The following is a 21,201-nucleotide window of genomic DNA, read 5'->3' as shown; positions in this document are numbered from 1 at the left end:
TTACAGAGTGCATCTGCTAAAGAATAAATGAGAAAAGCTATTGTGCTTGGGTTTATTACTTTGTGATGTCGTGTGAATGCTAAATAATGGGAGCTTTTGTACACAATCTGAAGATGAAAACTAGACTAAGCTTGAGTAAAAAAGGATCAGAAATGTATTACTTTAGGGGCATTAGACGGAGAACAGATGCTGCTGCTTTTATAGGGTTGTATAAATAAAATGAAATGTTTAACAAGGTCAAAAAACACATTTAACTGTGTCTAAATATTCCATGTAGGAAAAAGACTGCTATAATCTGCTCTGTGCTGTGATGACTGATTATTTGGGGCCCCTTTCAGATTGTGGACAGTGGTTTTAGCTGTTAACAGTTTCCATGGCAATGCTGTTCTCCTGTTGGGCGTTCTGCTAACCCTGAAATTAGTGCTGAGGTGTGGCGCCACCCCAAACTGTGCTCTCCTCCTCTCCTTCACTCTGCCTGTTCTGATTCGCTGTCCACAACAACCTGAAAACCTGTTGAAAAGATAAGCTGCTGACGCTCCCCTGGAAGCAGTCGCCGCCTAGACACCCCAGCACTCCAAGAAAGGCAGGTGTGAGTGATAAACAGCAGATATACTCCAATAGTCACAACCATAACCATCACCCACTGAAGTCCTTTTAAAGCTTTTAGGGTTTTTCTTGGATATTGGACGGTTCTAGATGCTTCTAACATATGCATGTCACAGCTATTTCACTTTTACCACCAGGAATGGGTTTCTAAAACAAGCCCCAATGGGGTCCCTACGGCAGTCCATTCAGAGCGCTGCAGTCACGCTCCTGTCTACATTAATCTGAGGCCCTCACAGTGGAGAGCTTATAAAAGCTGCACATTACAGGACATGGTGGCCATGTTGAAAAGCCCCACTTCCTCTTTATCTCATCCCAATCTGGAATCCCATTTAGCAAGGCGCAGCAACTTTTCGTGGCAGTGAGTTCATCCTTCTTCATTTTAATGGACCGTTAATGCTAACATCGTCAGTACCTCCGCTCTGCATGGAAATAACCAAACCCGGTAGATGGAGTGCCATTTCTCGCCACTTGTGCACGCAATAAGACACACCAGGTGCGCTCAGTCTCAAATTAGCCGATCAACAGGGAGGCAAAACTGGCATCCTGATGATCCCAGGCACCAGCATGGCACATCATTTAGAAAATGGCCTATTATTTTTGTGCAAGCATTAAAAATAATTTAGTGTCTTTAAAGTCTTTGATTTCCCCAAAGACGTGACAAAATGTACAACAACTTGACATAGGGTTGATTGTGTTGCAAAAAAACAAAGTAGGAAAACGCTGGAGAGCAAACTTGAGAAGACCTATTAGTTAGCTGATGAATTTTATAATGGATGTGATGTTGTGTATGGTTTCAGTGGGTGTGAGGTACATAAGAATCAAAATTGTGCATGCACCTTTATTCAAATGACATGCAAAATTGTTGTGTTATAAAATAATCATGGGGGAAACTTAATTTTTATGACTCTGTCTTTGCTTTCATTACCTGACATTAGCCACAAAATGAAATAAACATGTGTCTTGCATGATGCATGATGTTTAAGTCATTACCCACATTAGAAGGATGCTCTTCAGGAAGTTGTTACAGTAGTTTTTTCCTGCAGCTGACCCTGCATTTGAACACTGTAGTTCCAAAGATTTACACTAAAAAACACATCATACCTAAGAGATTCTAATTTAAAGTCAACGTGTTTCTATAAAGGTTATTTTCGTCCTTCTACTCTTCATTTTTTGTGCTGAACACACCAAGATTTCTGTACTTGACTCCCCGAAACAGTGTCATCGATCCCTATCTTTTCTCACATGTTTGCATCATGTTTCTTGCACTGATGCTGTCTCTATGTTTACAAAGATACAAACACAGAGACAGTGAGAGAACCCAGTCATCCACCTTGCAGTCAGGGGCCACTCAGAGAGGTGAAAAAGAGGAAATACATATTGATAAGATGCGACGGTCGTCCCCTGTAGTCCCTTTCCCAAGACGGGCCACAGACTGGAATTATAATGAGTGGGATTAACACCCCCTACCACTGCTGTTTCTAACCCCTCAGCCCCCCTACCCATCCTGCAACACACACATGCACACACACATTTGTTCCCCACTTCTACTCTAGGATCTGCCCTGCACGAAGGACAGGAAGCCAAGTGCCAGCTAGGAACATACTGACATTAATTAACAACATCTGACACAGATGCCATGCTTGTACCCGCTCAAGAGGTGGTCCAGCACATTATTTCATTTTGGTTATTTCCTTTCATTTTTCCCCCTTCCTCTTTTTGATTCACTTCTTAATCTCCTTGACACGCTGTCCTCTCTTTGCTTTAGGAACACCAGGTTTGAATGCAATTAACTTTCTACTTGTCAGGCACTTTTGTTGAATTTTGAATAACCCCTTTGCTCGTAATAAGGGAAGCTATAAATCTGACAGCAGAGATACATGTGGCGATATTCATTGACATTCACACCTTGCTTTGCTCTATTCTGTTTGCTCTCTCTGATAGCCCAAATATTGTGACACCAGACACAACACAGAGGGCCCGGGGTCTGTGGCTCGTCGCTCAGAGTGCCACCCAGAGGCACGTTCACAAAGACGAGCCGTTTCACAAAACAGCTTAGGAGGCAAAGGTCAAGCTCTCAATCAAAGGTAGGAGAAGAAAAGGCCAGTAGATGTTTGGTAATTAGCGGCAGCTTCTGTAGTGCTGGAAGAGTCTATAGTGCTGGAAGAGTGCAAGTAACACATACACTCTACCCCTGAATCCTCAACGCTAATCAGTCAACCTCAAACTAAAATAGATGTGTGACTTGCCAACTTGTCTGCAGACGTGTTGATAAGTGGCACATATGTCAAACCATTATTTGTGATGCAACTCTGGAAGGAAGGAGGAGTACGCCAAGTGCTGCAGCCACATACAGTACAAGAACAAAGAGCAGAGGTGAGGATGGGTAATAATCCCTCGCTGTCTAGAGGGACCGTTCACCATCAGGGGCCCCTGTGTGTGTTCCCCTGGCAGCAGCTCTGAAGAGGTTTGCTAAACCGGCCAGACACTTTCTGCCTTCCTATGCTGTTTCTCTTCGGTGGCGAGAAATGACCCCAGACTCCCTCCTGACCTGCCTCCGGTAATGACCATCGTATATCATGTCTTAAGTGCCGCAGCACCTCATCGGCTGATGTCGCTGGCCTGTCCGGTAGCTCATTTCCATCTGACCCAGCGAGTCCTGGACCGGGGCCATGCAGGGGGAAATTAAAAATGCATCATGTGATTCATCTTCTGAATGACTCGCAGCACATAAGGGAGCTGACCACCAGGGAGAAGTCATCACAAAGGACCTTGATGGCTTCTCTGTCTATCCAGGTGTCAGCCATGTGAATCAGTGACTGTTATTTTTTGTTCAACAACCCAAAGTGTTTTACATTTAAGGTCTGTGAGCTCACTGCTGGCCGCATGTAGTGGTTCTTTAACACACCTTTAAGAAAAAATATAAACCAGCTTTAAATTTCACTCATTCATGATCAATAAAATCTTATTTCCTGACATGGTGACAGTTTTAATTTCTCCTGAGCAGGAGGATAAAACACCTGTCAATATTAGCAGAGAAGTCCACAACCCACAAGCTGAAGGGGTGGGGCCGCTCAAACGTTATGCTGCCGCCACCTGCTGGTAAGCAGCTTTTGAAGCCTTCTCCCCCCTCCCTCCCCTTTTCCTCCATTCAATCCCCCCAACCCCCCAAAGTAACCACAGTAAAAAAATCTCTCCTGCCTCAGCTTTACAAAGCTGGGGAAGTGTTTATTTTTTAGCCTATAAAAAATATTTCCTTTCACCTTTTAAAATCACATCATTTGAGTCGAAATATATGGGCCTGTGTAATTCTACTCGCACAGACATGGGTGTAGACAGGTTGGGGCTGCAGATATGAAGGTCAGCAGAGTGAAAATGGTCAGTGTTGGAGAAGGATTTCCGGTTTTAGGTACTGCTTTTATTCTTTAAAAAGGGGCCTCTCTCATTTTAAAGAGGCACCTGATGAGGAGGCCATTGTGCCCACACAAAGGCCACGTGTTTTCTTTAAATCTCTTTAAGTCTCCACTCCAGCTCTCCTGCAGCAGGCCCGAGTCCAGGAGGAGCAGACAAAGACAGTCCTCAGCCATTTATCTTAAAGCTGGCATAAGGTGCCTCCTCCACATTACTCCAAACACTGTCTTTCAATCGAATAAAATAAATTCTAGTGCTCTCACTAATGGTCACATCGAACATTGACCACGGGAGGTAAGTCTAACAAAATTAGTATGCAAAAGACCTGCCCTCGCGAGGCCTATAATTTCCTTGCAAATGATTTCTGTATTTGAGGATGAAAGGGTGAAAAAAAGAGGAAAGACAATGGCATTTGAGCGTGCGTGCGTGTGCAGCCTCCCAATAGAAGCTGCATTTAAATAACTTAACCCGCAGTCAGCAGGTGGGATAGGAGGAAATAAGGTAAAAATGCAGAGTGGAAAGATCCGCGACTCTCTGCATCTTTGATATTTAGTTGATAGGCTTTGGCGTGACGCCCCGGCGGTGTGAGCCGAGGACAAAAACAAGTGCCTCAGAGAGCGTCAGCTTTAAGAAAGGGCCGCGATTTGCTCTTTCGCCTACATTATGTGCAGCGGGCAGGCTCCATGCGGCATGCTGTGACATCTTTTTCATGAGTTAACTTCATTAAACCTATATCCGCCTTACATTGTTTTGCTCAGACAGACTTTTACTTTGAAATCGAGGTCCGTCTTCGCTCGTGACCCCCCTTCAAAATAAAAAAAGTTTTCATTTTCCATGAAAAATCGCAGAAAATTAAGCAATAATATTTTATAGTACAATATAATAATAATACATCTTTTAAGTAACTTAATTAAAGTGTCTCGTCATTTTGCTGAGCTGCACAGGCCTCCATGCGAGGCAGCATTTATTCAAACCACGAGTCTATGAATGTTAATTGCACCGTTTCCGAATCATAAATACGAGCATAAATCATCGGACTATACAATATTATGCTCTACTTTTTATGTCCCCTACGTGGTCTGCAGGAGGACGTCCTCATCACTATAAATCACAGCTCTGCTGCAGCTTCCCGCACTCTTACAGAGGAGCGGGCAGCGCGCGCTCTCCACAGCTTAGAGACCATTTCATGGTATTAATTTTAATGTATTTAAAAGATGGAGCTGTGCTGGCCGTGCTCGATGACCATTGAATGATCAATCATAGCTTATAATGTACAGCATGTTATATTAAAATCCGGCCGGGGTAATTTTAATTTCTGTGATAAGTCACTAAAATAAAGGAAGGCAGATAGGTTCGTTAGAAATGTAATAAAATATGAAATATGGACTTATTGTTGTGATTATGGTTATTATTATTACTATTATTATTATATTTAAAGAAAATTTCCTTTTTAAGATTTTTTTTGACAACTTTAATTTTAAGAATTACTCCGTCAATATTTGTTTAATATTCAAGCATCTGACGAGCAGTCATAATATTTATCATATGTCCAATTGTGTTAACACTCCAAAAAAATGTGACATCAAGAATTATATTAAATGAGCACTTCCAACTTTAGGCACAAAAGTGTTTGACATCTTAAATATGAAATTAACTTAAGTCAATTTCAGAGGTTCGACATTTTGATCCACTTGACTCCTTTATTTCAATTTAAAAATTGATGTGCATGTAATGTGAATGAATTTTAAATAGAATTTCAATCTTTTGAAATTAAGATTGGGGTGATTATTTATTAATTCCTCATAAAACCTGACTGTTTTTTTTTTTTTTTACATTAATCAGAACAGAAAAAAAAGAAAATGTGTCTGCTTTTAACATTTTGAAAAGTACTTTTTTATGGTGATACTTTAAAAAATAAACCTATGTGTATTTATGTGTATTATCTGAACAATCTAAGGAGCTCCATTTAATTTTGGAATGAGTGAACATTCCCTTTTTTAAGTTTGAGTCTCTTAAAAAGGAGGACACAAATGTTAAAACAGGCAAAGATCTAACAAATCTAAAACATAAATAACATCATTTATTTTGTTTTACTTTTTACCCTTTCAAAACTTGAGAATAAAAGGAAAGCTCTCCTTATAACAAACTCTTTTCTTGCTGTTTTTAGACCTCTTACACACAACAGTGAAGTAGGCGCCTCAGCCCTCCAGTGTACACGTCTCTCTCTATGTGTCTGTGTCATAACCTCCATCAGGGTTTCATATTTCCCTCTTCCCTCATCTGTCCCAGCATGGTAGCCTTAATATGCATGTCTCCGTACCGACACGCTCTGACTAAATGGCCACATTTGCACATCTTTTTTTTGGCGGTCTATGTCCAATCCCCTCGCTCCGTTAATGCGAGTTAATTTCTCCCTCCAAAATAATACTTTGGCAAATCATTCATACAAAGTGCTACATCATTTATTGTGAAGACTTCGGTGAACTTCTTTGAAAAATTAATGCCTTTAATTTTGGTTGATGGCAACATCAGTGCAGCTCTGTAAATTGCACTTTAATGAGATTTTGCTACAGGGGATAATCTGCAACTGACAGAAAAAACATCTTGAAAACATCTGTAGACCTATGATTTCACTCTGACGATGCTACCCCCTGTAAATCTCAGAGCTGAGGGATGAGCAGAAAAATGGTCACTTGATAAGTACAACTTTATGATCCAAACCGTTCAAAGTTTAGCTTTATGAAGTAAACTTAAAGTATTTTGAACTTGTCTGAATGAGCAAATAGGACAGGAAGCAGAGCAGGGCAGGATCTTCCTTTAGATACTGACAGACAATGTTTACAGAAACCTGATGCCACTCTAAATAACTTTTTATCATCCAAACTAAGTTTGGGTACAGTAATAACTGTGCAAGCTTAAAGAAAATATTATAAAAAGAACAGAAATTTACAGCCTGATGGAGAAATCAAAAGATATTTCAGTCCAATCAAAAACCAGAGCAGCTGGCCAACCGTTTCAGCTGATGATAAAAAGTGGAATATGATCATAAAAAAAATTTGCAACCAAACCACATTGAGCCCATCTGAAGCACTTGTGGTGTACATTGCTTTCCTTATGGTGTCTGGACAAAGTCCCAGTAACTCTTCCAGGAGACAGAATTGGATGCTGTCCAGCTTAAGTATGGACCAGATCATCTGCACCCTGAGCTAAGCCAAAGTCTACCAAATTAAACCTGACACATTCAATCTCATCAACATGGTATTTTTTAATGTGTCTGTCTCGCTCTGTCACCTGATCTCTTTGCAGCACCATGTTAATCTCTTTTAAAGGTATTTATTTCTCTCTCTCTCTGCAGATTCAACCCCACTGCTCTCCATTCAGCCGACAGAGGAGTGGCACTGAGAATCTGCAAGGTGAACCATGAATGTCTCATTACTGTGTTATAGATTTGTCCTAAAATTTCCACCTGGTCTGAATTTTCCTCGTTTTCTCTTTATTTCCCCAGCTTATGTTTTGTCTGCCTCTCGCTTACTCTCGCTGTCATGGAAACAATAGCTTGCCAGAGCTAATTACAGAGCAGACACAAAAAAAAAATCTGCAAGGTAGGACGTGGTGAGGAATGCCTGTTCTCTTAATGAATGCAACACCAAGATTGGAGGCAAATGATGAAGTCCCACTCTGTCTGACTTGGTACTGCTTCTCTAGAATTCCTGACATTTATTGGCCAGTCCTTATTCAATGTGTAAAGGGCTTAATGTTTTCCATGTGCACCCTCACAACCCTGCAGCTGAGGAAGACATGTTTCCAAATGTTTCATGGGGAGAGTTTGTCTCCTCTGAAAGTGGTTCCTTTCTACTTTAATGAGAAACATTACACCTATTGGACACCTACCACTATAAACCCTACTTCAACAAATTAAGAAAAAACAGTCCCTACTGGAGTCTGTGGAGAGATTCTAAATAGGCATCAAAACCAAAGGTGTAGAAATAAAGAGCTGTTTCAAAACTGAAACCAGTATTGAATCTGCTTTTGATACTTATACTGGTATCCATGTCAGCTGAAGATACTGATACCAGTAATGGTATCGGCATCTGAAACATATCAGTATCTTATTGGTCTCTTATACAGATATCAGTATTTTATTGGCCTATGGTACTAATATCAATATCAGTATTAGTATCAGCCTCTGATAAGACTACATATGTCTGTATCATATCAGCATCTGTTACAGAGAAACATGTCCTATTGGCCTCCTACTCAGTATTGTATTGGCTTTTGATATTAATATCTGTATTGTATTGGCCTCCAGTACTAATGTTATAATTTCAGCCTACTTTATGTATATCAGAATCATATCAGCCTCAGATACAGATATCAGTATTGTATTGGCTTTCCATACAGATATCAGTATTGTATTGGCCTCCAGTACTAATATTATAATTTCAGTTTATTTTATGTATATCAGAATCATATCATCCTCAGATACAGATATCGGTATTGTATTGGCTTCCCATACAGATATCAGTATTGTTTTGGCTTTAGTATGGTCATCTCTAGTATCCGCCTGCAATTTGGATATCAGTACTGCATCAATCTCTGATACAGACATCAGTATTGTTTCAGTATCAGTACCTACCTTTGATAGCACTTTGAGGTTTGTTTCAAATGCAAAGTGCATAATAAATATAATTAATTTTTCCATTATTATTTTTTACTTTATTTCATTAAAATATGAGTACTATTATCAGTACCAGACCCAGATTTATCGGCCTCCAATATATGGATACCAATTATGATCAGCCTCCAATACTGATACTGTTATTGGTATTGGCCTGTAGAACTGCCTAGCCTGGGGTATTGAGTATTGCAAGTACCCAGTCCATGCATGAACAGATAACATGATTTATTAGCCTCCAAACAAAATCAACTGGCTTGAGAACATTTTTCCATGTCAACAATAAATATTAACTATTTTAGTTGAACAAAGTGAATTATCACACTAGTGCTGTAAGGAAACTGTGTATCCCAAAACCAAGGATCAAAATTGGTACCTGGAATGAAAAATGTTATTAAAACGTATCTGGGAGTTATAAATGTTAGGTTTCACATTCAGATTTGGATTTTGCTAGAGCAGTCATGCCTTTCACTTCAGTTTTCTGTCTCCTGTTTTTTTTTTTTTTTTCCCATGAGTGACACAATTAAATCAGCTCCAGTGATCGGTGCTGTGGTCAATGCCAAGTTGGGATCACGCTCCCAGCACGGTCCTGGATCTTCTGCGGCTCAAGCAGACAACTTTTGTCTGGTTGGTGGCCGAGCCGCGCTGTCGGGATGGCAGTACCTGTCAGAGGCGGGCACATCATGCCAGCATCTCTCCAGGAGCTCCCAAACCCAAAAGGAATGATGGCCCTGTGCTGCATAAATATGGCATTCCTTCTTACCGCAGACCCTTCAACCGAAATACACTGAGGCCAGCTGCTGAGAGAGGTGTGGAAATACAGTCGAGTTTTTTCTGTGTGTGTGATTTGTGTGCTCATGTTGGTCTTGGTCTCTTGCTCTCCCCCTCAGTCTCTCTCCATCTCTCGCATGATTTCCCTGACTTGTGCTCCCCAGGGGTTGGCCATCTTGGTCATCAGCTCCACTCGCAGGTCAATTGTAGCAGCAAGTGGTCGGCCAAACAATGCAGAAAGAAAAAATGTTATAGCCATGATCCACCACTGCGCTCACATCAGCGGCGCATGACAAGATCAAAGCAGAAAGCCGGCCATAAACAAGCCAATGAGTGGTGTGAGAGATTCGCTGAAGCACTTAAAATGGATGAGGGGGATATGTTAAAAGGTGGGAAACAGAAACCCACTATATGTATTTGCATCATGTGTGCTTCTGTGAATCTTTGAGTGACTGAGGCATGCTTTTTCCCAGCTGATCTCCAGTAGGGGAAACAGTCCTGCCGGGGCAAATTAACTGGAGAGACTTTGCACACAGGCCCTGTAGACTAATGAAGAGACCCAGAGGATATTTGCAGGGTCACACAAAGGAGCTGGTATAGATGCTGGATGAAAATTGGGCATTAAGGAGGATGCCACGGGTAGCTTCAGACGACTGCAGGCCTTGCTTCTAGGGAACCATCGCGGAAAGAGGATTGCTGCACAATCTTTTATTTATTTAATTTCTTATAAGCAATGAGATGATTATTCATCGAGTATCTGCATGTTTAGCTGAGAAACTGTCATCATTTCTCTTACCCTGCAGACCCACAAAAAGAAAAATTAACATTTATTCGGGGCCACAGGACTTTTATTGGCTCCATACGCAGGCTGAAAACCCACAGGATATTTCAATTTGAAGCCACTTAACTTCAACACTATTGCAGTCATCTCCAACAATGAGGCATTTAGGTTTTTAAGTATTGAGAGGGAATCCCAGAATGCCAGTGTCAAAGCGTTGAATTCCAAGTCAAGTGCAGCGGCCACGAGGCATCTCTAGGAACGCTGGCATCTGCGGATGTTTTATAATGCTGCCAGTTACAAAAATGGATTCCGACTGTTTGCCCAATATGTGGTAAAATGAAATTAATAACACTGACCCCACATTCTGTTCTAAGTCCCACAAGCTATTGTGATTCAGAAACCTGTGGTGCAACTGTTGAGTTGTGTTTTTACCAATATAATAATATCTAAAACCCATTTCTTCCATTTATTTTCAACCAGCTTCCAATGCTATCACATTCAGCTGCATATCATTTGAGCCACAACAGTCCTCAGAGTTAGTTTTGCTGTGTAGTCATTTCCAGCGGAGATATTATTCAATTGTTCATCAGATTTTGGATGTCTCGTTTTTTTTGCACAGCCAAAAAGAAGCTGCAATTACAGAACCTAACTATCCGTTTACTTGATGAATTCTGCTCCACTGTGTAGTTTGATAAATAAGGAAATACGTCAAGCTTGCACCACGTATAGTAATTAAAGTGAAAAATACTGTCACAATGTAAATCCTTAATTGGACTCCTGGAGAGATATTGAAAATTTGTCTTTAATAATAGGTGATGACTGGGGACAGAAAAACAAAGCGTGTTGAAATGTGGCTTTGGAAGTTCAATTAATCAGGACGCAGAAAACAACCAATTTAGCATTGCTCATTCAGGAAATCACCGGGCCCAGGTAATGCACTTTTAATCATCTCACTTCAGCACCTCAGCACAACAGTAAAATAGAGAGAAGTCGCACTCTCAGGGAGGATAATGTTTCTCTGGGTGTTGCAAAATGTTGCGTTTAAATAGAAGACCATTAATAAAGAGTTGGAGAGAGATTTGTGAGATTTTGCACAGAGCTGCTCATCTTAAGACTGTAGATACCTCCAATGAAATGTACATCAGTGAGTCCATAAACAGTGCTAACTATCAGGGCACGACCTTATTAGCAGGGGTCAAAGAAATCATATGTGTGAATTGACCTCCCGTTCCACTGTTTTGACAAGCTTAGAGGCTCACGCTTGGTAAAAGAATCCCCCATCAAAGATAAAAGTTTTCTGGTGTTTACTATTCTCTCATTAACAACGCTCCCAGCCATCTGTGAAGTGCCGCAAACACACCTGCTTCACCCCGGGCTTGTAATGGCTTTTCTCAATGTGCATGTGGGTCTCCAACTATCTCAAGAAGAGACGAGGGGGGGGCGGTTATAGACCTGTCATTCCAGGATCATCAACCAGACGCACAGCACCTTGTATTCCGCTCGCATAATTATGGATATTGTAAAGCATTCAAAATGATCAATTTAGCCGCCTCTGTCACCGAAGGAGTTATTAAGCCACTTTGTGTTGATTTCAATGTTCATAATGTGGCCTTTTAAAGCACACCCAACTGTGGGTGTTTGGAGTTTTGTTACAGAACATGGACTTGTTCAGCTTGAGGCAGGAAATAAAAAAGTATCTGTTAATAGTCGTTTAAGCTGTTATGTTGGAGGCCAAAATCAACAAAATCCCCCCAAAACATCTTCCAGCTGTGGTCCATAATTGTCACATTTGAATCAGAAATATGGAATCAATAAATACGGATTTTTGTTTGTAATTAACAGCAAATGGTAACTTAACAAAGGCAGTTCCGTGCTAAGACATCAAAATGCATGTGTTTTAGCAGAATGACTCATTTTGAATAACAGCTCTTAATAAGGTTGCCACCTTTGAAGTCTGGCATGTTAAACTGAAATGCCTCACGAAACAAGAGGCAGTGAACCAAATCAGGTGCGGAGATGAATGAACTCCAGCAAGTGAACTCTTGCGAGACCCCTGTGGATCCTTTGAACTTGCTATAGGGTCTGTTTTTGCTCTGTCAGGGGAGGGGGCAGTGTTGTGGTCACTCTGTGGTATGGTCATCAGGCTCTGCCCCCTGTGCTCCTCTCTGCCAATGTATCTGTTTCCAAATGGGACTGACACAGGCCTGAGACGATCCCTGCTGAGGTCCTCTGAAACCAGAGACCCTTGAAGTGGACGTCTGCCTGCGTCCAGTCTGCTCCCAGGAACCCCTTTCAGATCCAAGGACTCCAAATGTGGCCTCTTGCTGCATGAAGACATTTCTGACACAGGCTGGTCGGGTGGTTGCGCCCCTGCCCCCGACGACTCGGCCTTCTGCATACTACCACCTACCATTCTACCATGCTAACCCCCAGCAGCAGACCAACAGCAGGCCTCTTGCAGACCAGGGAGCAGACCACCCTGGGCTGGTCAGCAACCCCTGCTTACACCTGCCATAAAACTTAAAAGCTACAGTCTCATCCCATGGCTTTGAAGTGTTCAAAGCATAGCTTACTGACCTTTGATGCGACTTTGGCCGCAACACATGTTTTGCACCCATGTATAAACGCAGGCCTCTCAGCAGACAAGGCGGGATTGTTTACCTACATGTGCAAAATGTAAGGGCCAATGCATGGCAGCCATGCATGGAGCCTCTATTCCCAAACGTCAAGTGCCCCGCAGTGGGAAACTGACAGAAGTCAGAGCAGGACAATGCTTTGAGCTAACATGTTCGGCCACCATGTGTTCAGCATTACTTTGACCACTTTCTCTGTGCCCTCAAATTGACCACGAGGCCACAGTCATTCTTGGATAATGATAGGCCAAGCAGTCAGTCACTTGCCTTTGACATTACACTGGACATCCAAACCACATGACACTTTTGCCAATGTGTACTTCTTCTGGTACAACTCAAATGTGTCTGCAGCACCAGTTATTGAAAGCTGTAATGTACTGAAACTAAGTAGTGCTCGAAGGCCTGGTTAGACTGGTAGCATTAACTTAGTCCTCAGCTGGGTTTGTGTCATTCAAATCAGTTAAATTTACTTTGGACTGCATTTAATGAGGTGTTTTTATTTAACCAGAAGTTGAAGAACAAGTTTTGACTTAAAGCTCCTGTGAGGAACTTTCTCTCTGTGTTGATTTTGGCACCCCCTGAGTACAAAGTTACTTCTCTTATCTCTTTGCTGATCTCCTCCAGTAGATGCCTGATCAGTGTTTTTTTAACTAAAAAAATAGTCCTGCTGTCTTAGAACAGTTAAATGTATCACTTATTCTGAAGTTATGCAGTGGAAAAGGTGGAAAAAGGCTGACACCTACCCCCTCACATTAAAAACTACAATATAGAAATTTTCAACCTTGTTGCTGATGGTCTGGTTCGCTTTTGTGGGTATTAAATTAACCCCACTGTTACTTTTAAGGTGCATTTTGAACAAGAGTTCCGGGGTGATTTAGCCCCCAGAACTAAAAGGTTCCTGTGCTCCCATTGTTGCCTGCGTTTCGACTGCGAGCTAAAGTCCCAGGTAGATTGTGCAAATCAGGCCAGTGACGTATGGAGAAAAAAAAATGATATTAAATAATATTTGGAAATCTTAATAAAAAACTAAACTAGTATGCATTCCCAGGAACTCCCTTTGAGTTTCAAAAACTGTTTAAACTTCACAAACACCATAACGTTCAACCAAAAGTCCCAGGACCTTTGAAAAGTACTACCCCCCAAGCAGGGGCTTTTCAGGGGGGGAGATTATCTACCCCTGAACCAAATTTAGACCCTGGTTCCTCCAGTCGAAATGCAAGTAGTTCAGGGGTAAAGTTCCTGCGGTCAAAAAACGCCTTTAGTCTGTTTCATGACCATCTAAAAAGTCCTCACAGGAGCTTTAAAAAAGAAATGAAAGTAGAAAAAAAAAAATTACGTACAACTTTCAAATATTTATGCCGGAGAGAAGGAATTTGATTTAGTAATGTCATCCCTGCATTTTGATTTTGAGAGCTTACTCATCATAAGACAAAAACTATTGGAAGAGAGGTGTCAGAGCAATAAACAAGGAATTCCAAAGAATAAATATAAAAAGAGAGCTACAGCTTATTAACTGATTGTTTTCAAAATTCAAAATAAAGCTGTCTACATTAATGTGTTAATCATGATGCAATTAGGTCTGAAATTAACTTTTTTTAAATTGCATGCTATTTTGACCTTTTTTGCACACCATAGTTAAGCTGCCACAGCACTTTCCTGCTTCCACCGTAGTAGATACTAACAGAACCACTTTGCTAAGTTGACAAGTCAAAAGTATTATGTACTTTAACGTACTTTGAGATTGAGCGACCATCAATGAGCTAAGCATACAGGTGCAGCCAGTCAGACTGGTGTCAGTGGGCAACTGCATCACAAAAGCTAGCAGATCTCTATTTTGGAGCAGTGGCGGAGCCAGGGGGTGGCCAGGGGTGGCCATGGCCACCTCTGAAAACTGATTGGCCACCCCAGTTGCCACCCTGAAATTCCTAAATATGGTTGGCTATTTGCCATGTCAGAGGCATCACTTATATACTTATATTGAAATCAGCTATTATGTTGTACTGCAGAGACAGTAGTTTCTTTGCATTTGAATATTATTTTTGTTGATGCTTTGACTTTGGACAATCATCTTCATTTTGAGTCCTTAAAGAGTTCAGTTCAGCAGATTTAAATGTTGACACTCTGTCGAGTTACATTTTTATTGTTTACGTTAAAAATCTACAAAAATGTAACATTTTTAAAATGATTGTATAAAAGAAGTTAAAGCAGATGTGATTATTGGAGGTAACACTACTAGTTTGGGGGTAAGCCCCTAATGTTTTCCATGCCTGGCCACCCCTTAAGAGTCAGTGCCCCAGTTTGGCCACCCAGGTCAAAATTGTCTGGCTCCGCCACTGTTTTGGAGTGAGTGAATTGTCACAGACTTGTGGGTGAAACTAAATCAAAGACGTTAACTTCAGCACTTGCTAAACTGACTGCAGGTTGATATTGTGGAAGACTTGATGGTAAGGGATGTCCTCAGGGTGGCATGTATTGCTTTATAATGTTAACATGGGCTTAAAAACTGTAGTGATGAAATGTAGTTTTAGTTAAAAAACACCCAAGAGTGTGTAAAGAACTAGCAGTTCCACTTTAGGTATAATTGGAAGATTTTTTTTCCACAGATGAAGCAACAACACAAACCTACTCGGAAGAAAACTGGGAAGCTAATCCTGTAGTTAAATATTTCAATAACTTTATATTGCCCCTTTGTTACTACAGAACTACGCTCTTCTACTGTCTCTGTGTGTATCATTTTCAGGGTTTAACCACCACACAATCTGCAACAAATGCATGAAAATGATCTTAAATTGTGTTTCTTTCCTCTGTTAAATGCAGCGTGCTTTGCATGAGTACCTTGATATATGAGTGTGGTTTTTTCAGTGCAAACTTGAGTGTGATAAGTTATTGTATGCAGTCTACTGGCATCTTAAACTTGTGCACAGTTACGACTGTAATCATGTTTGCTGTGCACATGTCAAGTATTGCATTTTACACTCTTCCTCTCTTACAGATAGCATTGCACCACTCACGGTTCTTTATAAATATCTGGCTGTTTTACAAGATATTAAATACTTGACAGAACAGTAAGCTCATGATTTCACGAGACCATGGCTGTGTATAAATGTCCAGCAAAAGGAGGCTGATGTACAGCCGACCAGAGGGTTTACGTGCATCACATGGTAGTGTCTGAGTGACAAGGCTCAAGATGATGTAATTATAACAAGAGAGGCTGTACATGAGTGAGAACGTTCACAGCATGCAGAAGAGTTGCACAAGTTTAAGTCTGGTAGCAAAAAATAGGGTCCCCTTTATTTACGCAATGTGTGCTCGGCCTGCTGGGCATAGTGGCAGTACAACAACAATGAATCTCAATTACAGTTCAAATAGTGCACATAGAAGTGCACATAGAAGAAGTTGAAACATAATCAGGCAGCATTAATGTTTTCTGATTCTGCTAAGTCTTCTCTGCACCAATCAGAGAGCAGGCTGTGCTGATGTCAGTCGTGTCCCCCCCGCTCAGTGGAGCCAGAGGAGCTGGCCTTTCGCTAACTATAGACCGAGAAATCCCAGGCGTGTTTCTTTAGGCCTTGGGGCTGTGCGGCCCACACAAATGTTGATGAGGATGAAACGGTGTGACTGCGTGGTGTCTGCACTGTGACCTATGGAATGTGCCTTCAAAGAGGATTCTCAGGCTGGGTGAATTTCTCAGAGGACTTCAGTCCTGTGGCACTTCGTTAAACCAGCATTTATTCACTTGGGTTTAATCTGCAATTTATAGCAGACTAGGACTTAAATAGTGCAATATAAAAAGTCATATATGGTTCATTCTGCTTTTTCTCTACTGTTTAAAGATGAATCTCAAGAACTCCCTCTGCTTTTAACCATTTACAGACCCAAAGGCCTGAAAAGCAGCTGTTATCTCACCTACTTGTGTCCAAACTTTTGTAAACTTCCACACGGTGAATCCTCAAAGTCCCAGACAGGAAGACAAAGCTACACGAGCCAGAAAAACCAGATTGTTCCCCAGCCTCAGAATGCTTGGGTATAGCCCGGCTATGCCACAAGACTAACATTAAAACAGTATGAGCCAGAAGCTGTCAAGTGTGGCTGTCAACACCTCTATTTTAGCAGACATGGCAGGCCCCTTTAAACCTTGATGGATATAAATCAGGAGGCCATTTTGAAACAACAGGGTCATATTCAATCCTTGTTGAAAGTGTGTGTGTCCACATAAACCCTGCCAGCATGGGACTCCCTGAGGGCACGCCGGCGTCCTGTTCCTATCTCTGCCAGGGAACGATTTGATATCTAATTCTCAATCATATCCCATAATCCCTCATTATTGGTCTTTAATATGGTTGAACTTTTAACTAATTTCTGCTGTTTATCCCTCAGTTTCTTTAACTTTTTGTATTCTTGTGAAGATTTAATTGCAGAAATATAAATATAATAGAAACTATAGAAGAACTAAAGGACAAATATGCAAGTTTTAGTCATGATCAGAACATTTTCACTGGAGCCTTTGAGGCCAAAATTCAGACAGCTGAGTTTTACTGAAAAAAATGTCACCTTTTGCATAAAATTAACCTATTCCTTTAGTTCTTCCTTGGTTCCAGTAGAGCATATTGTAGTTTTAAAGCCATAATATGTAGCAGTAACTAACTCTTAACACAGCTTAACCTCTAGTGAATATAATATGCAGAATAATATAGTATGGTGTGGTCAGTGCCAGTGCCAGTGTAAACAGTGAGCAGACTCCTTCCTGCTTATTAAAAGTTGAGTAAACCGACTATAAGTGGGTTTATCCATCCACTCCATCTCTAGTTGGGAAGGGAAATCAAGCACAACAACAAAACTTCCGTTCTTTCTCTGAATCTTCCGAGCCTCTTTCACAAATCTCCAGCCCCTTCATTCCTTTCACTCCAATGGGACTCTACGGTGAGCCTTTGTACTCCGCAGATCAGGCTGTGTCCACTACTCCCACTCCTTTCAATAGAGAGTAAGAGGACTGCTAAGGGCTGGAGCGACAGTGTTACCCACGCAAGCAGAACATCCCTCTCTTTTTGTGCACTGGGTTGGTGAGGGGGCAGTGGGAAGGATGCGGTCAGTCTGCTCGAGGATAATAGGGGGCTGGGCAGCTGCCTTTGGCACAACAAAGGGACTAGTCTCCTGTTAGTCCTGTTTACTTTGGTGTTGTTTCTATGCCACATGCGTGTCAGAGTACCTGAAAGGGCGTATGGATGAATATGCGCAGAGGCCTTACCGATTGAGACATTAAGCCAGCAGCTTCCTGGTTCCTATCAGGTTTCCTATAGGTCAAAAAATAACACTGTATAAAGTGTTGCACTATTTATATTCAAGGTTTGCGCTGGCTATATTCTACCACAAGGTTGGGGTATTAGGATATGAAAAACTCTCTCGGTGCGTAATGCGTCCTAATCTCTTGAGGATATTTGACTCCAAATCCGTTAATGTGCGATTACGGGGCTCAGATTATAAAATCATGTCTGTGCGTAAATTTGGATATGAGTTTAAGTCCGTTTGTCTCTAAATATTGTTAGTATTTTACTTGGAACGAGCTGCATTTGCTGCACATTTTGAATTCTGGTCAGAAAGTCTCAAATTGACTAAAAATCTGACAAAAAATTTGGCGTTTGAAGTGATTTAAAAAACAATCAGCATCTCAGACAGCAACAATTAGCTCCCCAAAAATGTAACCACTCTCAAAAGTCAACATCGTCCATCTTTTCTTCACCAAAAAGCCTTCTCTGATCCCTTTCATTTCCCCCCCTCTTTTTATACCGCCAGATCTGTTCTGCGCTAAAATTCTTTAGTTTCCCATAGAAACGTGTGCTTTCCGCAGGGATATTGATGTTTTTTTCCTCGCAGGGGTTATGATATGGTGAATCAGAATTTCTAAGGCGGGGACAATACTTTCATTCATGCTTGTTTTTTTTTGGTGAGCCTTTGTCGCGTTTTTTTCCTCGCGTTGTTCGAATCCTCATTTCTCAAATGAATACAAATATTTATTCTGCGAGTGTCTGAGCTCCAGTCACTTCGGCTGCTTTTCAACTAGTAAAGTCTTTGTCGGAGCAGCAGGTTGTAACGCCGAGACGCAAAGACAAGTCTCTCTCTCTCTCTCTCTCTCTCTCTCTCTCTCTCTCTCTCTCTATCACACACTTTCTCTCCCTCAGGTTTGACGTTTTTGTATTTGGCCTTTTACACCTCAATTCACGCCCAAGTTTCTGAATGTGCCACCAAATGCCACCAAATCTAAATCAAGGTAATCACTGAGTACTTTCTCTCTTCAAAAACAAAAAAAAAAAAAATGATGAAATCCTGGCTGTCTTTGGTTACACCGGCATCCTGCTGTTGCCATGTTTTGAAAATATCCCCTCAAATATTGAAGACAAACTGACATGGCACACCGCAGCTCAAAGCCTCAAATTCCTCTAGTTTGGGGCATTAAATCAACACCCAGGCCTTTCTCAGCCTCTCCTTTCTGCAGCCTGACATGTCTGATAGACCACGCTTTTTCTGGGTATTGTTGCCCTGTCATCTCAACAATGTACATCTTCGGGACACCAATTTCAGAGGCCTTTGATCTGCAGAGCGAAAGGAACAGAGTTATGGAGAGGAGGAGATGGTGATTTTTTTTCTCCCTCCCTCTCCACTGAGTCTTGCCAAAGGAAGGTAGCTGAAATTGATTTTCGGTACAGCTCATAAAAGTTAAAAGCCATATTTAAGGGCTCTTCTGACTGTCATCAATACACATAACTAGAATACTTTTAAAGCAGTTCATATTCTGAATTTAATGCATTCTTCATGCAGAAGCAACATGCATTTAAAAAGTCCTTCTGGGACATACACAAGTGTCACATGTTTACAGTTAACTCTGTTGCATGATTTCTTTGCAGAAACTCTTTTTTTAAAGAGGTTTAACACACTGCGGCCTGTAATTCCTCGGCACATAAGAATGGAGTGGAAAAGTGGTAAGGTGTGGGACTCCAGGACTCAATTTGCAGTACTCTCTGCAGGCTAAATGATAGGCATATGAAATTCCATACATTCCCTCTGTGCCTTAAGACTGTCAGAGTATACATTTCAAATCTGCCCAAAACTTTAATTATGATATTCTGAAAGTCTAGCAGGAGCTTTTACATTGGACACAGTCCTTGTTTTTCAGTTCTGATCTTTACATCTGAGCCACACTATAAGAACAACCAGGAGGGAGAACTGTGAAGGGGGAAAAGCTGCTCTTTGTGGTTAACACTCAAACTCCCTGAAAAGTTTTGCAGGGCTGCTGTTGCAGAATTGAAGTTATGTATGTATTAGTAACAGTCTATTGACGCCAAGGTATTCCAAGTTGACTTTTTAAAGGTACTGCATCAGAGGTGGAGACTGTCAATGTAAAGTTGGGCAGGGGAACACTGATACATCATGATACTGAAATGTTTCGCTTCACAAAGATGTAGCACCATGTTGGCACTAGGTTTATACCTTTTACACTGTAAAAACAAATGGTTGTGGTAACTCAGAAATGATTGTCTGTTTAACTTGAAGCTAGTGTTAGTGTGGTAAAAAAGTTAATATTTGGTGTTTGTCATCTCAACTAATGTGAAGCTTTACAGGTAAAGGATACATCTTAACAAAGTTAGCCAAAATATAAATGTTGAATTAAGATGTCATCGTACAAAGTAATTGCATGAGCTGGATGATGCTGTCACCTCATAGCTTAGAATGTCTAGTTTGCAATCTGGTTTGGCCATTAAAGACACAGAAATGCTGTGTTGACAAAATAACTAAACTGAACTGTAAAAATCAAGTAAGTTAAATAATTACAAGTAAGTTCGTTTGACTAGGTAGCTAGGAAGGTTTTTATCCATTGATGTTTTAAATGAATACAAATTTATCTCAATTTATCTCTAATTCAATTTATGATATCAATACAGCAGGAGACCAATTATTTAAGTTCAAGGAACCATTGTTTTACAGTGTATAATACAAATTATCAGGTTTATTTTGCATACACAAGCTAAGCTTCTGCAGTATAACTTCTTTTTCTGATTGCATTGCTCAAAATACTTGTCAGTCTGTCTGCTTGATGATACAAAGTTACTGCATTGGATTTTGAGTGGGTTAAACAGACTGAATTTGTATGCTATAAGATAAAAAAGTAAGAAAATATTCCAGGGACCTTATTTAATGTTGAAATAGAGTTATAAGTCACAAGTTCTGTAACTGGGGTACTAACTATTTCAAAGATATCTTAAAATAAATATCATATTGTATTGTTACCAAAGTATGGTGATAATATTGTATCCACAGCCATCCAGTGATTCAAA

The sequence above is a fragment of the Notolabrus celidotus genome, chromosome 17, assembly GCF_009762535.1.
Source record: "Notolabrus celidotus isolate fNotCel1 chromosome 17, fNotCel1.pri, whole genome shotgun sequence".
NCBI lineage: Eukaryota > Metazoa > Chordata > Actinopteri > Labriformes > Labridae > Notolabrus > Notolabrus celidotus.
Note: the sequence above shows the minus strand (reverse complement) of the source record.